This window comes from Vanessa tameamea, chromosome 7, assembly GCF_037043105.1.
Source record: "Vanessa tameamea isolate UH-Manoa-2023 chromosome 7, ilVanTame1 primary haplotype, whole genome shotgun sequence".
NCBI lineage: Eukaryota > Metazoa > Arthropoda > Insecta > Lepidoptera > Nymphalidae > Vanessa > Vanessa tameamea.
Window position 1 is genome coordinate 11,464,596 of NC_087315.1, and position 17,063 is coordinate 11,481,658.

Here is a 17,063-nt window from a genome sequence, read left to right on the forward strand (position 1 = left end):
TTTCAACAGTCTGTAAAAAAAAATGTAACCGTCCAAAATTAGATCTGAAATTTAAAAAAAAGTAAAAAAAAATAATAATTAAATTAGTAATTAGTGAGGAGTTCCTCGATGTGAAGCCAATCCTGGATGTAGAATCAAATCATGGTCAATATAAAAATGTATCGTCATCGATACTGAATCAACATGTAAAATTTCAACTACGTAGGATAAGATGAAGTTAAATATTAGTTTGTAAAAATAAAACACTCATTTCAATATAAAAAATTCTGACAGGTGATTTTTCGTTCCTCCTTTATTTAACTCCAGCATAAACATTAAAGGTTACGACACTTACAGTCGTAAAACAAGTCCGCTGGAAACCGAACCGCATCATATAAACTAAAAAGATTAGCCATAAGTTTATAAATCTTTCTAATCTCAGCGCGGAGGGTACGCCTTTAAATAAAAAATACGGCAAAAGGATACCTTTGTTCCGTTTGAGCTTTCGACTCCGGTCTTAGACTTCAGGCGTTGTTGGTGGTACAAAGAAAATACTAAAAGTAAATTTACTTAGTATATAAAACTATATATATATATATATATTGCTGCGAGCGACTGATATACTCAATGATACCACTGAACGAATTTATTAACTTGAAGCGACCGTTTTGAAATATCGATAATGACAGGGTTTTATCAAGTGACAATTGTGTAGTACCTATGAAATGTCGACATCTTACCATACAAAATATAATATCACTTATAATATATTTACTTGGTGGCTTTGTGCAAGCCTGTCTGGGTAGGTACCACACACTCATAAGATATTCTACCACCAAACAGCAGTACTCAGTATTGTTGTGTTCCAGTTTGAAGGGTGAGTGAGCCAGTGTAACTAAATAAATAACATCTTAGTTCCCGAGGTTCGTGGCGCATTGGTGATGTAAGGAATGGTTAATATTTCTTACAACACCATTGTCCATCGGCGGTGGTGACCACTTACCATCAGGTGGCCCATTTGCTCGTCCGCCTACCGATATCACAAAAAAAAAGATCGTTTTAATAAAATGTCGTTAATATAACGGTCAATTTTATATATTTTTAAACTTCTGCAGCTGCTTCCTGTTTGTGGACTGTAGCGTGATGTTTTATAGTCTAAGACACAAAAAGAGGGCTATCTGATACAAAAACGTACTAATATAATAATTATATTTTTTTGTGCTATAATAATAAATTAATTAATTAACCTTCATACAAAATAAAGTGACAAGAGAGCCCTTCTGACCTTTCTTGTACTTAAATGTTGAAAGTATAATTCGTTCTCAGCGGCGTAGTAAAATTCGTGAGAAAACCTGCTCGGATAAATTCCTACCACGCCAAATATTTCATCCATCTTCCAAATCTTCTGTCCGTAAGTATGGGAAGCCTTTGAACTGTAGTGAGACAGGCGACATTTACAGGCATGTCTCCACTCCGTACCCATTGTGTTGAGTTACCCGTCGAGATACTTTTAGGATGGAAAAAAATAATTTTAATTTTACATCATCATTGCACACATAAGCGTAATTTGCATCAAAGCTAATTTAACACCAAAAGTGAATTTGTCAATAAAACCCTCGTTACTATTGAATAAATCAAATATATAATAAGTGTTCATTACATAGACAAAATAAATATACCTTGCGAACGGCAAATGTCAAAGGAATACTGGCGCTGTATATTTGACCATTCATTCGTGATTGATACGTCACAGCGATCGGTTGTGGCCTTTGATTAAAACAAGTCATATTTTATAAAAAACTCAATGTTTTCTGTTCATTTAAAATAATTACCTATTGAATGGAGTTTAAATCATTACATATCATCACCGTCAATAATAATCCATTTAAAGTTTAAAAAAATATTATTTTAGCAATATATTTTTTTTAAATTAGGTTTTGATATTCATGAGTTTACGGACGAACAGTGAATAGTTTTTTCTTATCGCTTGTCCCATCGCTTGTACCAAACTATCCGTAGCAGGCGCAACAACGAAACGACCAACCGAATCCCGTCAGTAAATCTCGTAAAAAGGATTTGCCCCTTGTACCCACGTCGATTTACAACCAAAACACAACAGACGGTCCACATCGGCGTGTTTTTGCACTTACGTGAGATACATACCGGACTTTCATTTCTACACTATTTTATACGATCCAGATTTGATCTATTACTTGACTATAGAAACGAGATGGCATGTTTATTTATGGTCTCGATATCACAGATACTTTAAAATATCCAGTCATTTCTAGCATTTATATTGTATTTGTTCCAGCTATTTCGGTTTGCGTTAAACGTTAGTGCTCCGCCCTCATATTGAGTCGTAGCATTGTATCATAATATACTCTATCATATTTAAGATTTTATAATATAATAATAATAAATCTTTATTCATTAAAAAAAAGAGATTGAACAGAGCAGTTTATTTTTATAATTGATTGGTTTCAAATTAATCTTATTTCAATCAATTGGGTGTAGTACTGTACTCCTCGCTAGGTTATAAAATAATCTCTAATAATGGGTAACAGTCCCGTTCAATTCTTTGAGTGTTTCTTAATCATTGTGTACAACACGTGAACACGTTATTAAGATTTACAATTACCATGGTTATTTTTATTACTACAAGTATTTAATGGATATTCACCATGTTTTTTATTTTTATTTGGCGGAGTAACTGTACCTTGCAGTATCACGAACGGAAATACTACAAAGATTTTGCCCAAACATTAATAATAACACAATTGAAAAATCGGACGTAAAATAGCGCACAATCTACATATATCGAACCTAACTAGCTGATACCCGCCAGCTTTGATTTGTATTAAATATAAAAGAGGAAGATTCTAGTAGGAAGTCCCCAGTGTTGGGCTCTCCGGAACTGGAACATACCAATTATTGCTGCTTCGCGGTGAATTTTATGATGAGTAGGTGGAATCTACCCAGACGGGCTTGCTTAAATCCTACCACTACCTATCCTCGTAATCCTACCACCGAATAAGTTCTGCTATTTATCATATCCAAATCAAGCATATTGTCATTGTATGTAATTTAATATACGCACTAAAAGAATTGTAATTTTGTGTAAGTATTGTATACAAGAATTATCATTGATAAGGAAATATTTTTGGTGTTGGAATATCAAATAGCCTCCACGACGTCACAATATAATATAGTGTATTATTTGAATTTTAAGAAGTAAAAACAAAGTCATTAATAATTAATTTACAGTTTTTTTTAATCGGATGGGGCATGTACTGCATGGAGAAGTGTGCTGGATTTAGTTGCATTTGCTTTTCTTTAAAATAACAAACTTTTAGTCCAACAATGAGACGCTTACTGACTGTTAAGCCACTTTACTCATACGACGACGGGTAGCAGTACGATTCTGTAAGAATTTACTTCGGCCCTCACTTGTGAAATATTTATACGTGGACCATATACATTTTATAATTATTATAGTTAATATTATCACATTCTGACGTTTCATGCTCGTGTTCTGTGGTGAGTTTCGAGTTTCTTCTTACAGAATACCTACACGGTTGTGAATTTGAATGTCATGTAGATATCTTGTCACTTTATAAAGTGTAGATTTATGATATCAGATTGCTAGTTAATTTTTAGTTAAAACCTTTATTTATAATATCTCTAATATTAGAGATATTATAAATAAACTCTAAACATCAATTATTACATACAGACAATATAAGCTGGTAAATGAAAATTAATAAACAGTAAAAAGTTTTTAGTAAATTAAATATTTCATTGAGAAAACATTCCGCTAAGCCAGACCAAATAGAATTCACATTTCGGCCCATCTATTCCACTTAAGATTGTAATTAATTTCAATTAGAAATAAAATATTATTTTAATATCCATTTCAGGCTCTCCTTGTTACTACAGTACTAACAATCTTATTATAGCTTTTAGTTATAAAACTCGTTTTAAAAGAATTCTAATTGTATTATTATTTACTTGAATATATAAATTAATACAAAAATACAGAAATTAATTTTGAAGAATGACATACCTAACATGCTTATACGAGCTTACTTTAATAAATTATATTGATTTAAATATTATTATATATGAATGACTTATGTTGAAAAAACATACCGTCACAGTTCAATAACCTCAGCCTTTTTCCATTATTAATACTCGGACCAAGACCATTAACTACCTGACCAACTGGTTTTGACGTGAAAAATCATTTCTGAACATAACCTTTCGCTGTTACATCTACGAAAACGTCGTCAGTCGACGTTTTCATTAGGCCATCTACAAACGAGCGTCTGTTTTCAAGACAACGTTATACAGTAACAGCCTGTTAATTTGCCTCTGCTGGGCTAAGACCTCTGCCTCTGAGGAGAATGTTTGGAGCATATTCCACCAACGAAATTGAAATTAGACACATGCAGGTTTCCTCACGATTCAAATCAAATTAAGCACATGAAAATTCAGTGGTACTTGCCTGAACCCGCAATCGTTGGTTAAGATGCACGCGTTCTAACCACAGGGTAATCTCGGCTCTGTACAACAGACAACTTTATATTGTAACCAAAGTTAAATTAAACTGAATGTTGTACGCACAATTTCATTATGTCTTGAAATGAAGCGAGATTACAGATGAGATAAGGCAAATTTTAAATAAAACTCGTGGTTTGCAAGCAAACTAAGTATTTTTCAAGAGCCTTATTTCTGTGAAAGACTTGTGCACCCTCCTTAAGATATATATTGAAAATTATCTGCGAGGAAGTATATTTGTTTGACCGGTAATGTTTCTTTTGTAAAATTATTTGAAATAAATAATTACATAATTAAACTGGATATCCCGAAACGTGTGCCAATAAAAATTTCGAAGAAATTCGGAGTGTTTAATAAATGGAGGGAGGAGTGTTTGATAAATAAGGCATATTACTCAATACAAGATTATATTAAATATAATAAAGCGCGGACTTAGACTTTATTCATTTCTAGGCAGGATATATAAAATTTTAATTGTACTCTACAGACATACTCTGGCAATAAAATGGTGCAAAAAAGTAACTATTGAGTTTCTCAGTAACGGTAACGGTAACGGCAGACGTAACGACAAACGTAGTGTAGGACGTCCTCAGGCACGGTGTATATAATAGGATATCAGGCCGAAACATATTGATATGACATCAAGACTTGGTATGACTCAATAGTATTGGTTCTGGAATTAATTCTACTCTTATTTTTGTAATATAACATAACAAACATAAGCAGCTTGTAAATTTCCCACTGCTGGGCTAAGGCCTCCTCTCCCTATGAGGAGAAGTTTTGGAGCATATTCCACTACGCTGCTCCAATGCGGGTTGGTGGAATACAAATGTGGTAGAATTTCGTTGAAATTAGACACATGCAGGTTTCCTCACGATGTTCTTCTTCACCGCCGAGCACGAGATGAATTATAAACACAAATTAAGCACATGAAAATTTAGTAGTGCTTGCCTGGGTTTGAACACGAAATCATCGGTTAAGATGCACGCGTTCTAACAATGGGCCACCTTGGCTCAATTTTTGTAATAATATGCAAAATTTTATGTTTAAAAAAAAATAATTCGTTGTACTCGTATGTGGCAAGCCTTATGTATTTGCTTAGATTGCGGCGGCATATCGACACGGTAATGGATTCTTGACGTTGAAATAAATGATAAATCGTCCAATACATTACCCGTTGGACGTGAGATTTTAAATAGTATGAGTTGCTTTCGAAGTTGTTTAAGTAATTCGGTAGTTAAAGTTGATATTCTATGAACTCATAAATTCGATGTAATTTTGATATCAGTTTTATATACGATCCACTTATTGTTTTAAGGTGTTTATAGAAAGCAAGAAACCAAAACAAAAAATGTTATCAACAACAACGGATGAACAGCAGACATTACCGACGGAATACAATATTATTACAAAAATTATTATTACAAAAAGTATAACTGTTTTAACAAGAAACGAAAAAAAAATATAAAAATAAAAATGACTGTGAATATTTATATCATGATACATATAAAAAAGAAAATTGACGGATGATGTGATTTCCAAGAACGCTGCCGAAACAATAATCGTGTATATTACAGGAATACTTTTGTATTTTTGAAAGATTAGTATATTTGTTAAATGTCTATACAGAAGCGTTATCGTTCGTCTGTTGTAGATAAGAGACAGCTGTTTTTGTGTTTGTTTACATTCAATCATATATCTGTCACTCAGTATGAATCTTTATACATAAATTACATTTTTATGTTCACCGCATACTCAACATGAACGCTTCTTATGTGCACATCTGATCGTATAAAAGATTTCCTAATATTTCAATGTATTTATTATTAATTATAATTTATTTATTTTAACCAATCAATAACTTCACAAAAATACTTTTTGGTAGGGTATCTAATGAGTAGGTATCACCCACTCATTAGAAATTTTAGCGTCAAATAGCATTACTCAATATTTTCCGGAAAATTGTGTTCCGGTTTAAAGGGGAAGTGAGTCATTGTAACTACAGGCACAAGGTACATAACATCTTAGTTCCTCAATGTAAGGAATCGTTGATATATCTTACAGTGTCATTGCCTATGGGCGATGGTGACAGCTTACCATCAGGTGCCCCATTTGCTCGGCCCCCCACCAATACCATAGAAAAGGCTTTTTTCTAAAATATACAAGAAGAACATATAGGAATTATTATAAAATAAATACAGTAGCATTAACGTCATTGTCCGTTATCAAAAAAGAGAGCCTGTATTTGGAATGGTTGAGAGAGTGCCGTGGGATATCAACTTGAAACGATTGCTTTTGTTATTCATTATGTATTAAATAACAGACGATTAAATAAATAAATAACGTTTAAATGAGAGGAAATAAAATTGTTATTAAAAATTCACCCAAAAATATGCGTGAATTAATAAAATAACAAAAACGAAGTTAATATTATAGAAAATCGTATAAAATAGAAAGAGACACGGAGAAAGAAAAAGAGGGAAAGATCGGGGAAGGGACGCAACGCTTTTTCCTATCGAGATGATTTCTGACAGTTCATTCTACTGTAAGCCGCGTAAGAACTTAGTTTGCAAAATTATATGTAATAATGCCATCTCTCAGGTAGGTTGGAGACGGACGATGAACTCTAGCAGTAACTTTTATTAGTGACGAAAAAAATATTATTCTTGTGTTCTCTCCGAGCTCGAACAAAATGTTATTATTTGACTTAGTTTTTTTTTTTTTAATTTATATAAGGTTTTATTTTTATAATATAATTTATTCTTCTTCTTAGCTATTTAATAGATCAAAGACTGACGGGAACAAAGCTTTGATAGCTATCGGTACCTATAAATATTATTTAGGGGGTGATTACTTTAACACTGCTGTATTCTTTTTTCTAATGTCAATTCTATGAAGAAAGAAAGAGAGAATCCGTAATTCACTTGGTGGTAGAGCCTTGTGCAAACTCGTCTGCGTAGGTACCACCCACTCATCAGATATTCCACCGTCAAACAACGGTACTCAGCATTGTTGTGTTCCGGTTTGAAGGGTGCCAATGAGAATGAGCCAGTGTAACTACAGGCACAAGAGACATAACATCTTAGTTCCCTAGGTTGGTGGCACATTGGCGATGTAGGGAATGGTTAATATTTCTTACAGCATCATTGTTAATGGGTGGTGGTGACCACTTACCATCAGGTGGCCCATATTTTCGTCCGCCAACAAATAGCACAAAAAAAATATACATGCTACGCTTTTAAAATACTTATATTTTATAAAAGCGTTAGAGGTTTTAGTCCTAAAAATATAAAATTCAACTGAATACGAATAATTAAACGAAACAAAACGATAGGCGTTGATAAAAATATCCAGTTCAATGTGTATATGTACGTTAAACCTAATAAATTAGCCTCACTTCGACCAATGAGATATAAATTTTTCATTGGTATTAATATAATAATTGACTTTTTATTTGAAGTTATTTTAGTATTTATTTATAGTTTTTTTTCAGATTTTTGTAAACACTAGAATGTGTTTGTAAATATATGTAACGCTACTTCGGTAAATTAGCAGATTTATATTCGATGCACTAGTTATAGTTCCAGGCTACAGACAGGCGCAGCGATGGACTTTGTAATATTACATAACGAAGATGATATTAACACAAAAGTGATCTGGAATTGAACCCGCGATTTTCGGTCATGATTCACGTTTTCTTACCACTAAACCATCACGGCTCTGCGAAATTATAGGAGATACGGTTCATTCTTAAGAATCACGTCATCAATTTTAAAGGTAAGAAAAACTTGAACAACTCGGGAATTGAATTCGGTCGTTTACGAAAGCAAAAAGTCTGCTGTTTTTTATTAGAAATTGATAATATGAGCTTTAGCAATAATTCTTGCAATGAGACCATCTGATAAAATAAAACATTTATTTTTCATTTTTATGTCAAAATTACTGGCCTATTAATAAATTTAAATTAAAAGAAAAACATTGATGAATAAAGCTGGACACGATATTATATTAATGATAAAAAAACGTGGACCTAGTTGATTTCACGGCGGCACACACATAAATGTGACACAAACTTTGTAATTAAAATGGCGGAAAAGAGTAACTGAGTTCGATACCGGTTCTTGTCGGTAGAATCTACTTGCAAAACCGGTGGTAGCTCTAAATTTAATTGAAAAAAATATATTTTGATTTGAACTTGGATAGTTGTTCGATATTCTATTGTGACTTTTTTTTCTATTGGAGTAATTTAAGGTATGATATATCAATCCTCCTTATCAACACTGGATGCACTCACAGACATCGCAGAAAAAGAAAACTTTATTTTGAGAAGTAATTAGATTAACTAACCATTGGTTCAACTGATTAGTGGTCAGCTTTAAGAAATATTCACCATTACTGACTGAGTGAATGTCAATCCGATACAACCAGAGAGAAATCAAAGGTCAAAAATATATTTAAAATTACGATAAGAAAACGGTATTATTCAAATTAAATGTTTTTTTATAAAATAACAGTGATCATAACAACGTACGAAAACCCTCATCAGGTAACCAGTCACTCTATTAAATTTGTTTGGAGGGAATTCGTTTTTCAATTTTTATATTTTCAGATTTATAACAAAAGAATGATTCGACCGAATGATTCGGAATAGCAGAAATCTATTCGAATCACTCAAATGTTCCCGTGATTGATCGCACGTCCAATGTTTTTCCCTCGCATTATTGATGTGTTGTGACTTTAAGTTGTACTTGTTTGTTTTCCATGTTTTTTTGTTGTGATGGAATTTCTTCCATGATAAATTATTTGTCGTTTTTCCTCTTATATAATACTGTCAATAGTATGTTTCCTTTTGCCAGTACATTCGTTTACGGATTTTTATGAAAACGTATTCTTCTGAGTCTTCAATATAATCTTATATTTTGGTCTCCGATCATTCAAAATACATGGCTCAGTGGTTAAATCTCAACCATGTATTGTATACGGTGGATCACTCGAAAATGTCCGTATTGATTATAGTAATACTTTTGTTTTTAGTTTTAATATTTCGTGTAACATAATGTGAAGTAGTTCGTTCAAGTTTCTCTGGTTAAAATACGTATAGAAATGATTAAATCTATTCTTATAAATGTGGAGACAATTTTTCAGTAATGCCCAACTCAAAAAAACCTATTAATAAATATTCAGAAAATCTATACCACAACATACAGCACGTTTCGGAGAAGTTCATGTTCGCGTATGGTAAATTAAAATATAAAAAGGATAGTGTCAAAGGAAAAACAATGCGTCATGGAACCTAAAAATAGATGTAAATATCCAACAACCTCAAGCTTTCATGAAACATGACTAAAATGCATAAAACACTGAACGTTTGTAGTGTGAACTAAAAGAGCGTTGTTAACGTAATGACGTCAGAACGAAATCTTTGTAGACGTGTTCTACATTTGTAATTTTGGACTAACACATAAACGTATAAGCTGTTCCTATCCTGTTCGTATCCTTGATAAAACAAAAAAAATAATTGAATGTACTGTACTGACGATTTGCAGGAAGGATTCTAAATCGCCCTTGCGTTTAGTTCGCACCAATACATAAGATCTCGACATTAAAAATATAATGTTGGCATTTTTGGAACCTTGTGTTTTATTGCAATTAAATTATCAAACAAAACTATAGAAGTGTTTTTTTTTTGATCGTGAGTGTTCACTCATGGTGAAACTCTTCTCACCTAGTATGGTGTTTGAGGTTAGAAATTTGGACAATATGGTGGAATCTATTTTAGTAGATAAAATATCGTATAAACAAACAAATAATAATAATTATTTTCACACTAACCGATAATAAATGTGTTTATTCCAATCGTTGGTTTTGGTACGATAAGAAAGAAAATTACGATATAAATAATTATGATTTTATATTGTATAGGTGGACGAGCAAATGGACCATTTGATGGGAAGTGGTCAACTCCATCCATAGACATTAGCGTAGTAATGAATGAAATGAATGAAAGATGTTAAGTTTTCCTTACATTGCCAATACGGTACCAACCTTGGGAGCTAAGATGCCATCCCTCTCGTGCATGTCCGCGTAAAAGCTCAAAACGATTAAATACAATCTACCATAGTTTGAAGACAATCAGAAGATCATTGATGATATATGTATATATGTTAATCTATAAACACTATGTAATTAAAACTGGAAGGCATTTTTTTCAATTTTGTTTTGTTATTTATCGTGATAGAGTTTAGAATCGAATATTCGTATAAAACCATAAGACCAAACGAAATACTCCGGGGCAAAAATGCCGCGTGAATGCTCATCAACGATCATCCTGGGGATCTAGTTATATCGTTATTCAAGACTTTGTAACTTCGTGTTAAAATTCAAACAATGTTAAAGCAGCTCCTGCGAACAGTAATAGTCCGGATGGCCCACAAAATAGTCTACTCATTATTTCATAACGCCTCGTAACGTTATCCTAATGAGGAAGTAATGAATTTTCAACTCCGTCATAAGCTTGGACTTTACTTTCAAACGCAAGGACCACGTTCAGTCATGAAATTTTGTATTAAATTTTAAATGAATATGGTATATTTTATACGTTTTATGTTAATACTAGCGATGCGCCCCGGCTTCGCACGGGTGCAATTACTTATTAATAAAAAAAAAGATTAGTGCACGTGGAAAAAAAATAATACGTAGTTTTTAACTATATATTATATAATATTTTTTTAACTGCCATGGTGAACATTTTATAAATACAGCTAGTTATCCGACGACCCGTTTAGCACAGAATTTTAAACAGAAGTAATTTTAAATGTTACTTTATTTATGTTACGCTGACTGTAAAACATATTTACAAATTATATATACAAACCTTCCTCGTTTATCGGTCTTTTTATTAGTAAAAGCCGTATCAATTCCGTTGAGTGGTTTAGAAGAATAAAGCGAAGATACGGGTGGAAACATAGAGCGACTTTTTTGTATACTATTTATAGAATATAGATTTAAAAGAACAGATGAGGTAAGGACTACACCTTGCATGGCTATTGGGACTGCAGTTTAAAGCAAATTCCATATTATAGTTGATGATCTTTAATTCGTGAAGTCACTAAAAATATTAGTATTCCTTTGTTTATTTTATATATTCCTACGTTCATTTTATAAAATGTTATTAGGAGATTATTAGGCAGGATTTTATTTTTAAAATTACGACCAGTTGGCCACTTATCGAGAAGTATTTATTCCAGTCACATCCGATCTTTCATTTTTATTATTAATCCTTGACCATCTCATTACGTTCTCACGGTTTACCCGACAAATTTCCAGAGCCTAGGTATTTCGCATGGAAGTGAAGTTAATTTTCAGCACCGTCCGTGTAGCGCTGGCTTAATACTTTTTTACCTACTTAAAGTTTCTTTTGTACGTACATTTAAACTCTTTGCTAGCAGTCTTTCGTGTCGTATCGAAAGCCTTTTAGTTACAGGATATGACGAAGTTCCAAAGATATTGTTATTTTAATGTTGACGAGAAACATTTGAGTTTTAAATAATATTGTGATAAAGGGCTGATAACTTTGTAGTTTATTTAGATTATGATAGTTTAATTGACATATTTTTGTCCTAAATACAATATCCTTATTAATTTTATTCTATTCACTCTGTTCTATTGTTTATTAAGTTTTTTAGTATTTACGTGTACTAATATTATGAATACGAATATGACTCTTTCTTGATCTCTCTGTTGCTATTTCGCGACCAAAACATTGAAGCGAATTCGATATATATATTTCTTATGTAATAGGTAGGATGGGAGCTGATAGAAATTTGCCACAATAATAATAATAATAATAATAGTTCTCGAGAATGGTTGTATCACACTGTACTGGGACCGATCTATAATCACTGACAGGACTGTTGTCGCCAACAAGCCTGATATAGTGGTGATAGATCGGTCAGAGCGCCGCACGATAATTATTGACGTCGCCATCCCTCATGACGAGAATCTCGTGAAGGCTGAGAAGGATAAGCAAATAAAATATCTTGACTTAGCTCACGAGGTTGTCGACATGTGGGATGTGGATACAGCAGTTATTGTGCCGATAGTCGTTTCAGCGAATGGCCTAATGGCCAAGAGCCTCGACCAACACCTTAAGAGGCTCTCGTTAGGCAGCTGGGTCAAGGGCCTGATGCAGAAGGCAGTACTCCTCGGCACGGCGCGTATTGTGAGGAAGTTCCTCTCTCTGGGGCCCTGACCACTGGTGGCTTGGACCTTGTTCCCGCCACTGGTTGGCCTCTGTATTTTATATTTTTAAATATATTTTATATATTTTGTATTCTATATTTAAAAATCTATTATGCATGAGTGTAAATAAATAAAGAAAAAAATAATAATAATAATAATTATTATTATATATATATCCAATAATAATTATTATTATTATTGGAATTGGAAGCTGATAGAAATTCGCCACCACCGCCCAATTCGACGCTTAAGAAATAATAACAATTACGCACATCAATGCGCACGAACCTTGGCGGCTAAGATGTTATGTCCCTAGTGCCTGTAGGACCAATACTAAGTATTGTAGTTTAGCGTTAGAACGTGCCGGGATAGCCTAATGGTTAGAACGCGTTCATCTTAACCGATGATTGCAGGTTCAAACCCAGGCACGCACCACTGAATTTCCATGTGCTTAATTTGTTTTTATAATTCAACTAGCCTATTGTTAGAGCGTTTCTGAAAACGTAGCTAGCCATCAAATAAGTGAAAATGATAGCGAGATGTGATGATATATTGTACATGAATATGATTTTAATTTGACTATTTTGATTAAAATGTAAGAACTAATCTTTTCACACAGCCTCTTATAAAAGATTAGTTCTTAGTTCATTTGGTGCTTTAATGATGCAATCAATGAAATGTAAGACTATTGTACAGATTATAATATTCAAATCTAATCAAATCAAAATATACTTTATTCAAGCAGGCTTTTACAAGCACTTTTGAATCGTCATTTACAAACTATTTAACAATTAAACTATTAAACAAACTATTTAAAGTAAAGCAACCACCGGTTCGGAATGTAGATTCAGGCAAGAAACTCAGTAGTTACTATTTTTCAACATCTAAAAATACAGTCATGTTAGTTAAATGCAATTCTATATGTATGTTATGTTATGTATTCATTGTATGATGTCAAAATGTAATTTGTAAAAAATAAATGTACTCGGTGATGTGTTTTGTTTTATTTTAAAAAATAATAGCAAATGTTAACATAAGTATTTCTGTTTGACGGTAGATTGTAATATGACGAGTGGGTAGTACTTATTGAAACGGGATTGCACAAAGCCCACCAAGTAAAGTTCGGAATGTAAGGCTGCTCATTTGATGTAACACAATATAATTTACACTGCAGCTATAAACTGAACAGCGAGTTTATCTGATATTACATTTTAGTAATTTCCACTTTATTACACAATAATAAAACAAAATATAATTCATAAAGATACAATATTTCACAGCCGCCTACTACGAGAGCTGCGAGAAGCCATTAATACCAGCACTAATTAGTCTACTAACTTGCGTTTAAACTTCCGAGGGCTTAATAACAAAATTAAATTGAAATAGCTACATGTAAATTAACAATATTCAGTTTACTATGTGACTGTACTATCGTCTAGTAGCTAGTTACAAAGTCGCAGATCGTAAGGTCGTATGTTCGAAACCTCAAGTCGATCAACCTCAAGAAATTGGCAGTTACTTTTCTATAGTCCTGTACTTGAGCTGTTATGGTTGTCTTGAATTTGCCATCACGTCGGATAATACTATAATTTGTCTTGCGAAATTTCTAGTTTCCCTTGACCGAAATCATTTAGGACATCATCAATTAAATATACTGAAAATCAGTATATGATATATAGAAATACTCTTTATAAAGTGCTACTGAAACAATCTTACACAGATACGGAAAGTCTTGTAAAAGTTTCCAATCTAGTACACCAACATATTATACATACATATGGTCACACGTGCATACACTTTCATATAAATTATTTTAATGTTATTTCATTTTCCTTTATTAATCAAATCAATAAATCTAAATAATTTTACAAGGTTAATTATAGTACCAAGCTACTATAGGGTTGGCTGTTCTATCCATGAGTACCGGCAAAAACCGCAGAACTGAATATGTTAAAAAAAAAAAATTCCAGTAGTAGTTAATGACGACCTCTGTGATCGAGTAGTGTGCATACCTGTTTCCATGGGTACGCCATTCCGAGGTCCGAGGTTCGATTTCCGGCCGAGTCGATGTACAAAAGTTCATAAGTTTTCTGTTATCTTGTATCTGGGTTTTTGTGGTAACGTCGTTATGTCTGAAATTCCATAACACAAGTGCTTTAGCTACTTAAATTGGGATCAGAGTAATTTATGTGATGTTGTCCAATATTTAAAAAAAAATATATATTTATGTACCTTGTATACACATCAACGAATATTAACACCAAGTTTATTAGCTTATTATAGTGTTTGAGAGATTAATACCCGGGAACCCTACCAGAGGCACTTCAATCCACAGCCAGCACATCATTAAACATTAAATTGGTATAGTTACACTTATTATATAATTTTGGTTTGTTGTGTTGAATAAGCTTAATTTTATTAATTTACTAAAATTTTCGGGTATTCTAAATACGTTGTATTTTATTCTAAAACTCCTTAAAACTTCGTCATTGTCTTATGATGCTTTCAGCATTAATTTAAAGTCAATTTAAAACATTGTTAAAAGCATTGAATGTTAATCAACTTATCTATCACCGAATAAAACAATTGAATTTTCTAAGCGTTCTTCATTTTGTTTGAATGTATCGAACAGTGCAGTGGAATTTAATCTAATTCGTATGAAATGGTTCGGACTCTGGTGCCAACTATTATGGAAACAAGCGGCTCAGACTTCTTTTGTTTTATTTGAAGTTTAGAATACTTAATTAGTTTTAGTATCTTGGTAGTCTTTGATCAAAACGATATTATTTACATTAAAGTTTTTCAGAATATATCTCATAAAGACCAGTACTGAAGGAAATTAAAGCAATATTTACAAATAATATTTGTAGTTTATATTTACACGGAACGCGAATACTAAGAAACGTTAGCATGTAGCGTCATAAGATTGCAGCCGACTGTGTTCCAATATCCAAATATGGACCTTAAGCATAGCGTAGACAATTTAATTTCCTTTAACATATCTAAATTGTGACTGATTCGATGTAACGTATTTGATATGAAACGTATCTAATATTAAGGAGAAAAAGTAGTCTGTAAATGTCTTACTCATGGAAAGAGGGTTAACTAAGCTTATTCTCCTCTTTAAGAAGAGGCTCTACACGCTGCTTGAACATCTGGCTAAGTAGTTCATATGTGTGCTGCAAGGCGCTTTAATGATAATCGACTAAAACAATTAGATGTCACTGATATTAAAATTTGTTAAATTCTTCTTGGTGCACTATATGAAACAAATCGAGAATCTTGCCACCGCGATGTAGAAATATCAAAGATTTGATACAGCGCCACCTAGTACTCAGAGGTAAAAATCAACTCGTAAATTACACGTGCTCTGCTCTAATGTGTGTCAGTAGATACTCGACGAAATTTTATCTAACACATGCAGAATTCCTTACGATGTTTTTATTCAACGCAGTGACAATATACATTAATAAATTCATACATACATATATTAATTCCAGTGTTCCAGTGACCATCTAAATCGGCCACAATTAAACATATTTCATTCCTACATCTTATCCTAATATTGAAATACACCCAAATAAATAGAAAAATTTTCTTTGTTACCTACTTGTTTTCTTTTTTTTTTAAAGTTTAGGGCAAGGCATACTTGTTCATATTGAAATACTTTTTTCTGATTCTTTTGTTTGTTATTACTCATAACTCATATTTTCCACACATCCACCGTGCACGTAGTTTGGGTAAATATCAGCCTCTCATCAGCTATTCAACTGACAATCAGTAATACCTTATGCCGCCGCATCCCGATTGAAAAGATAAAAAGCCAGTTTTCCAAGAGTTACAGCATCATTGATATTATGATTGGTGGTGAAATGAAGATGTAAAAAGGTTATACTTCGAGCGGTGCAATTGCTTATTTGCCAGTGTTACAATTTACAATAAGTCTAAACGGAATGGAAGAATACATTTTAAAAATGGAATACAATGTTCAAAATGTTTAACGTTCGAAGTGAAAAAAGTGTAATTTTCACGAATACGAAATGCTTCCCGTTTCATTTGAATGATTTCAGAATATTCACATTATTAGTTGCTCAAATATAACTTCATTCTATACAACTTTGAACAATTTCGAACGAATGTTACGGTACAACGTTGAAAAGAAACGATCTTCATTTATCAGTGCGTAATAGTATGTCGTTGCTAAGAGGCCATCACGCGCTGTCGACCAAACTGAACGAAGTTGATAGTTGATAGTTGGCAGCGCCGTATTCCCTTACAAATTA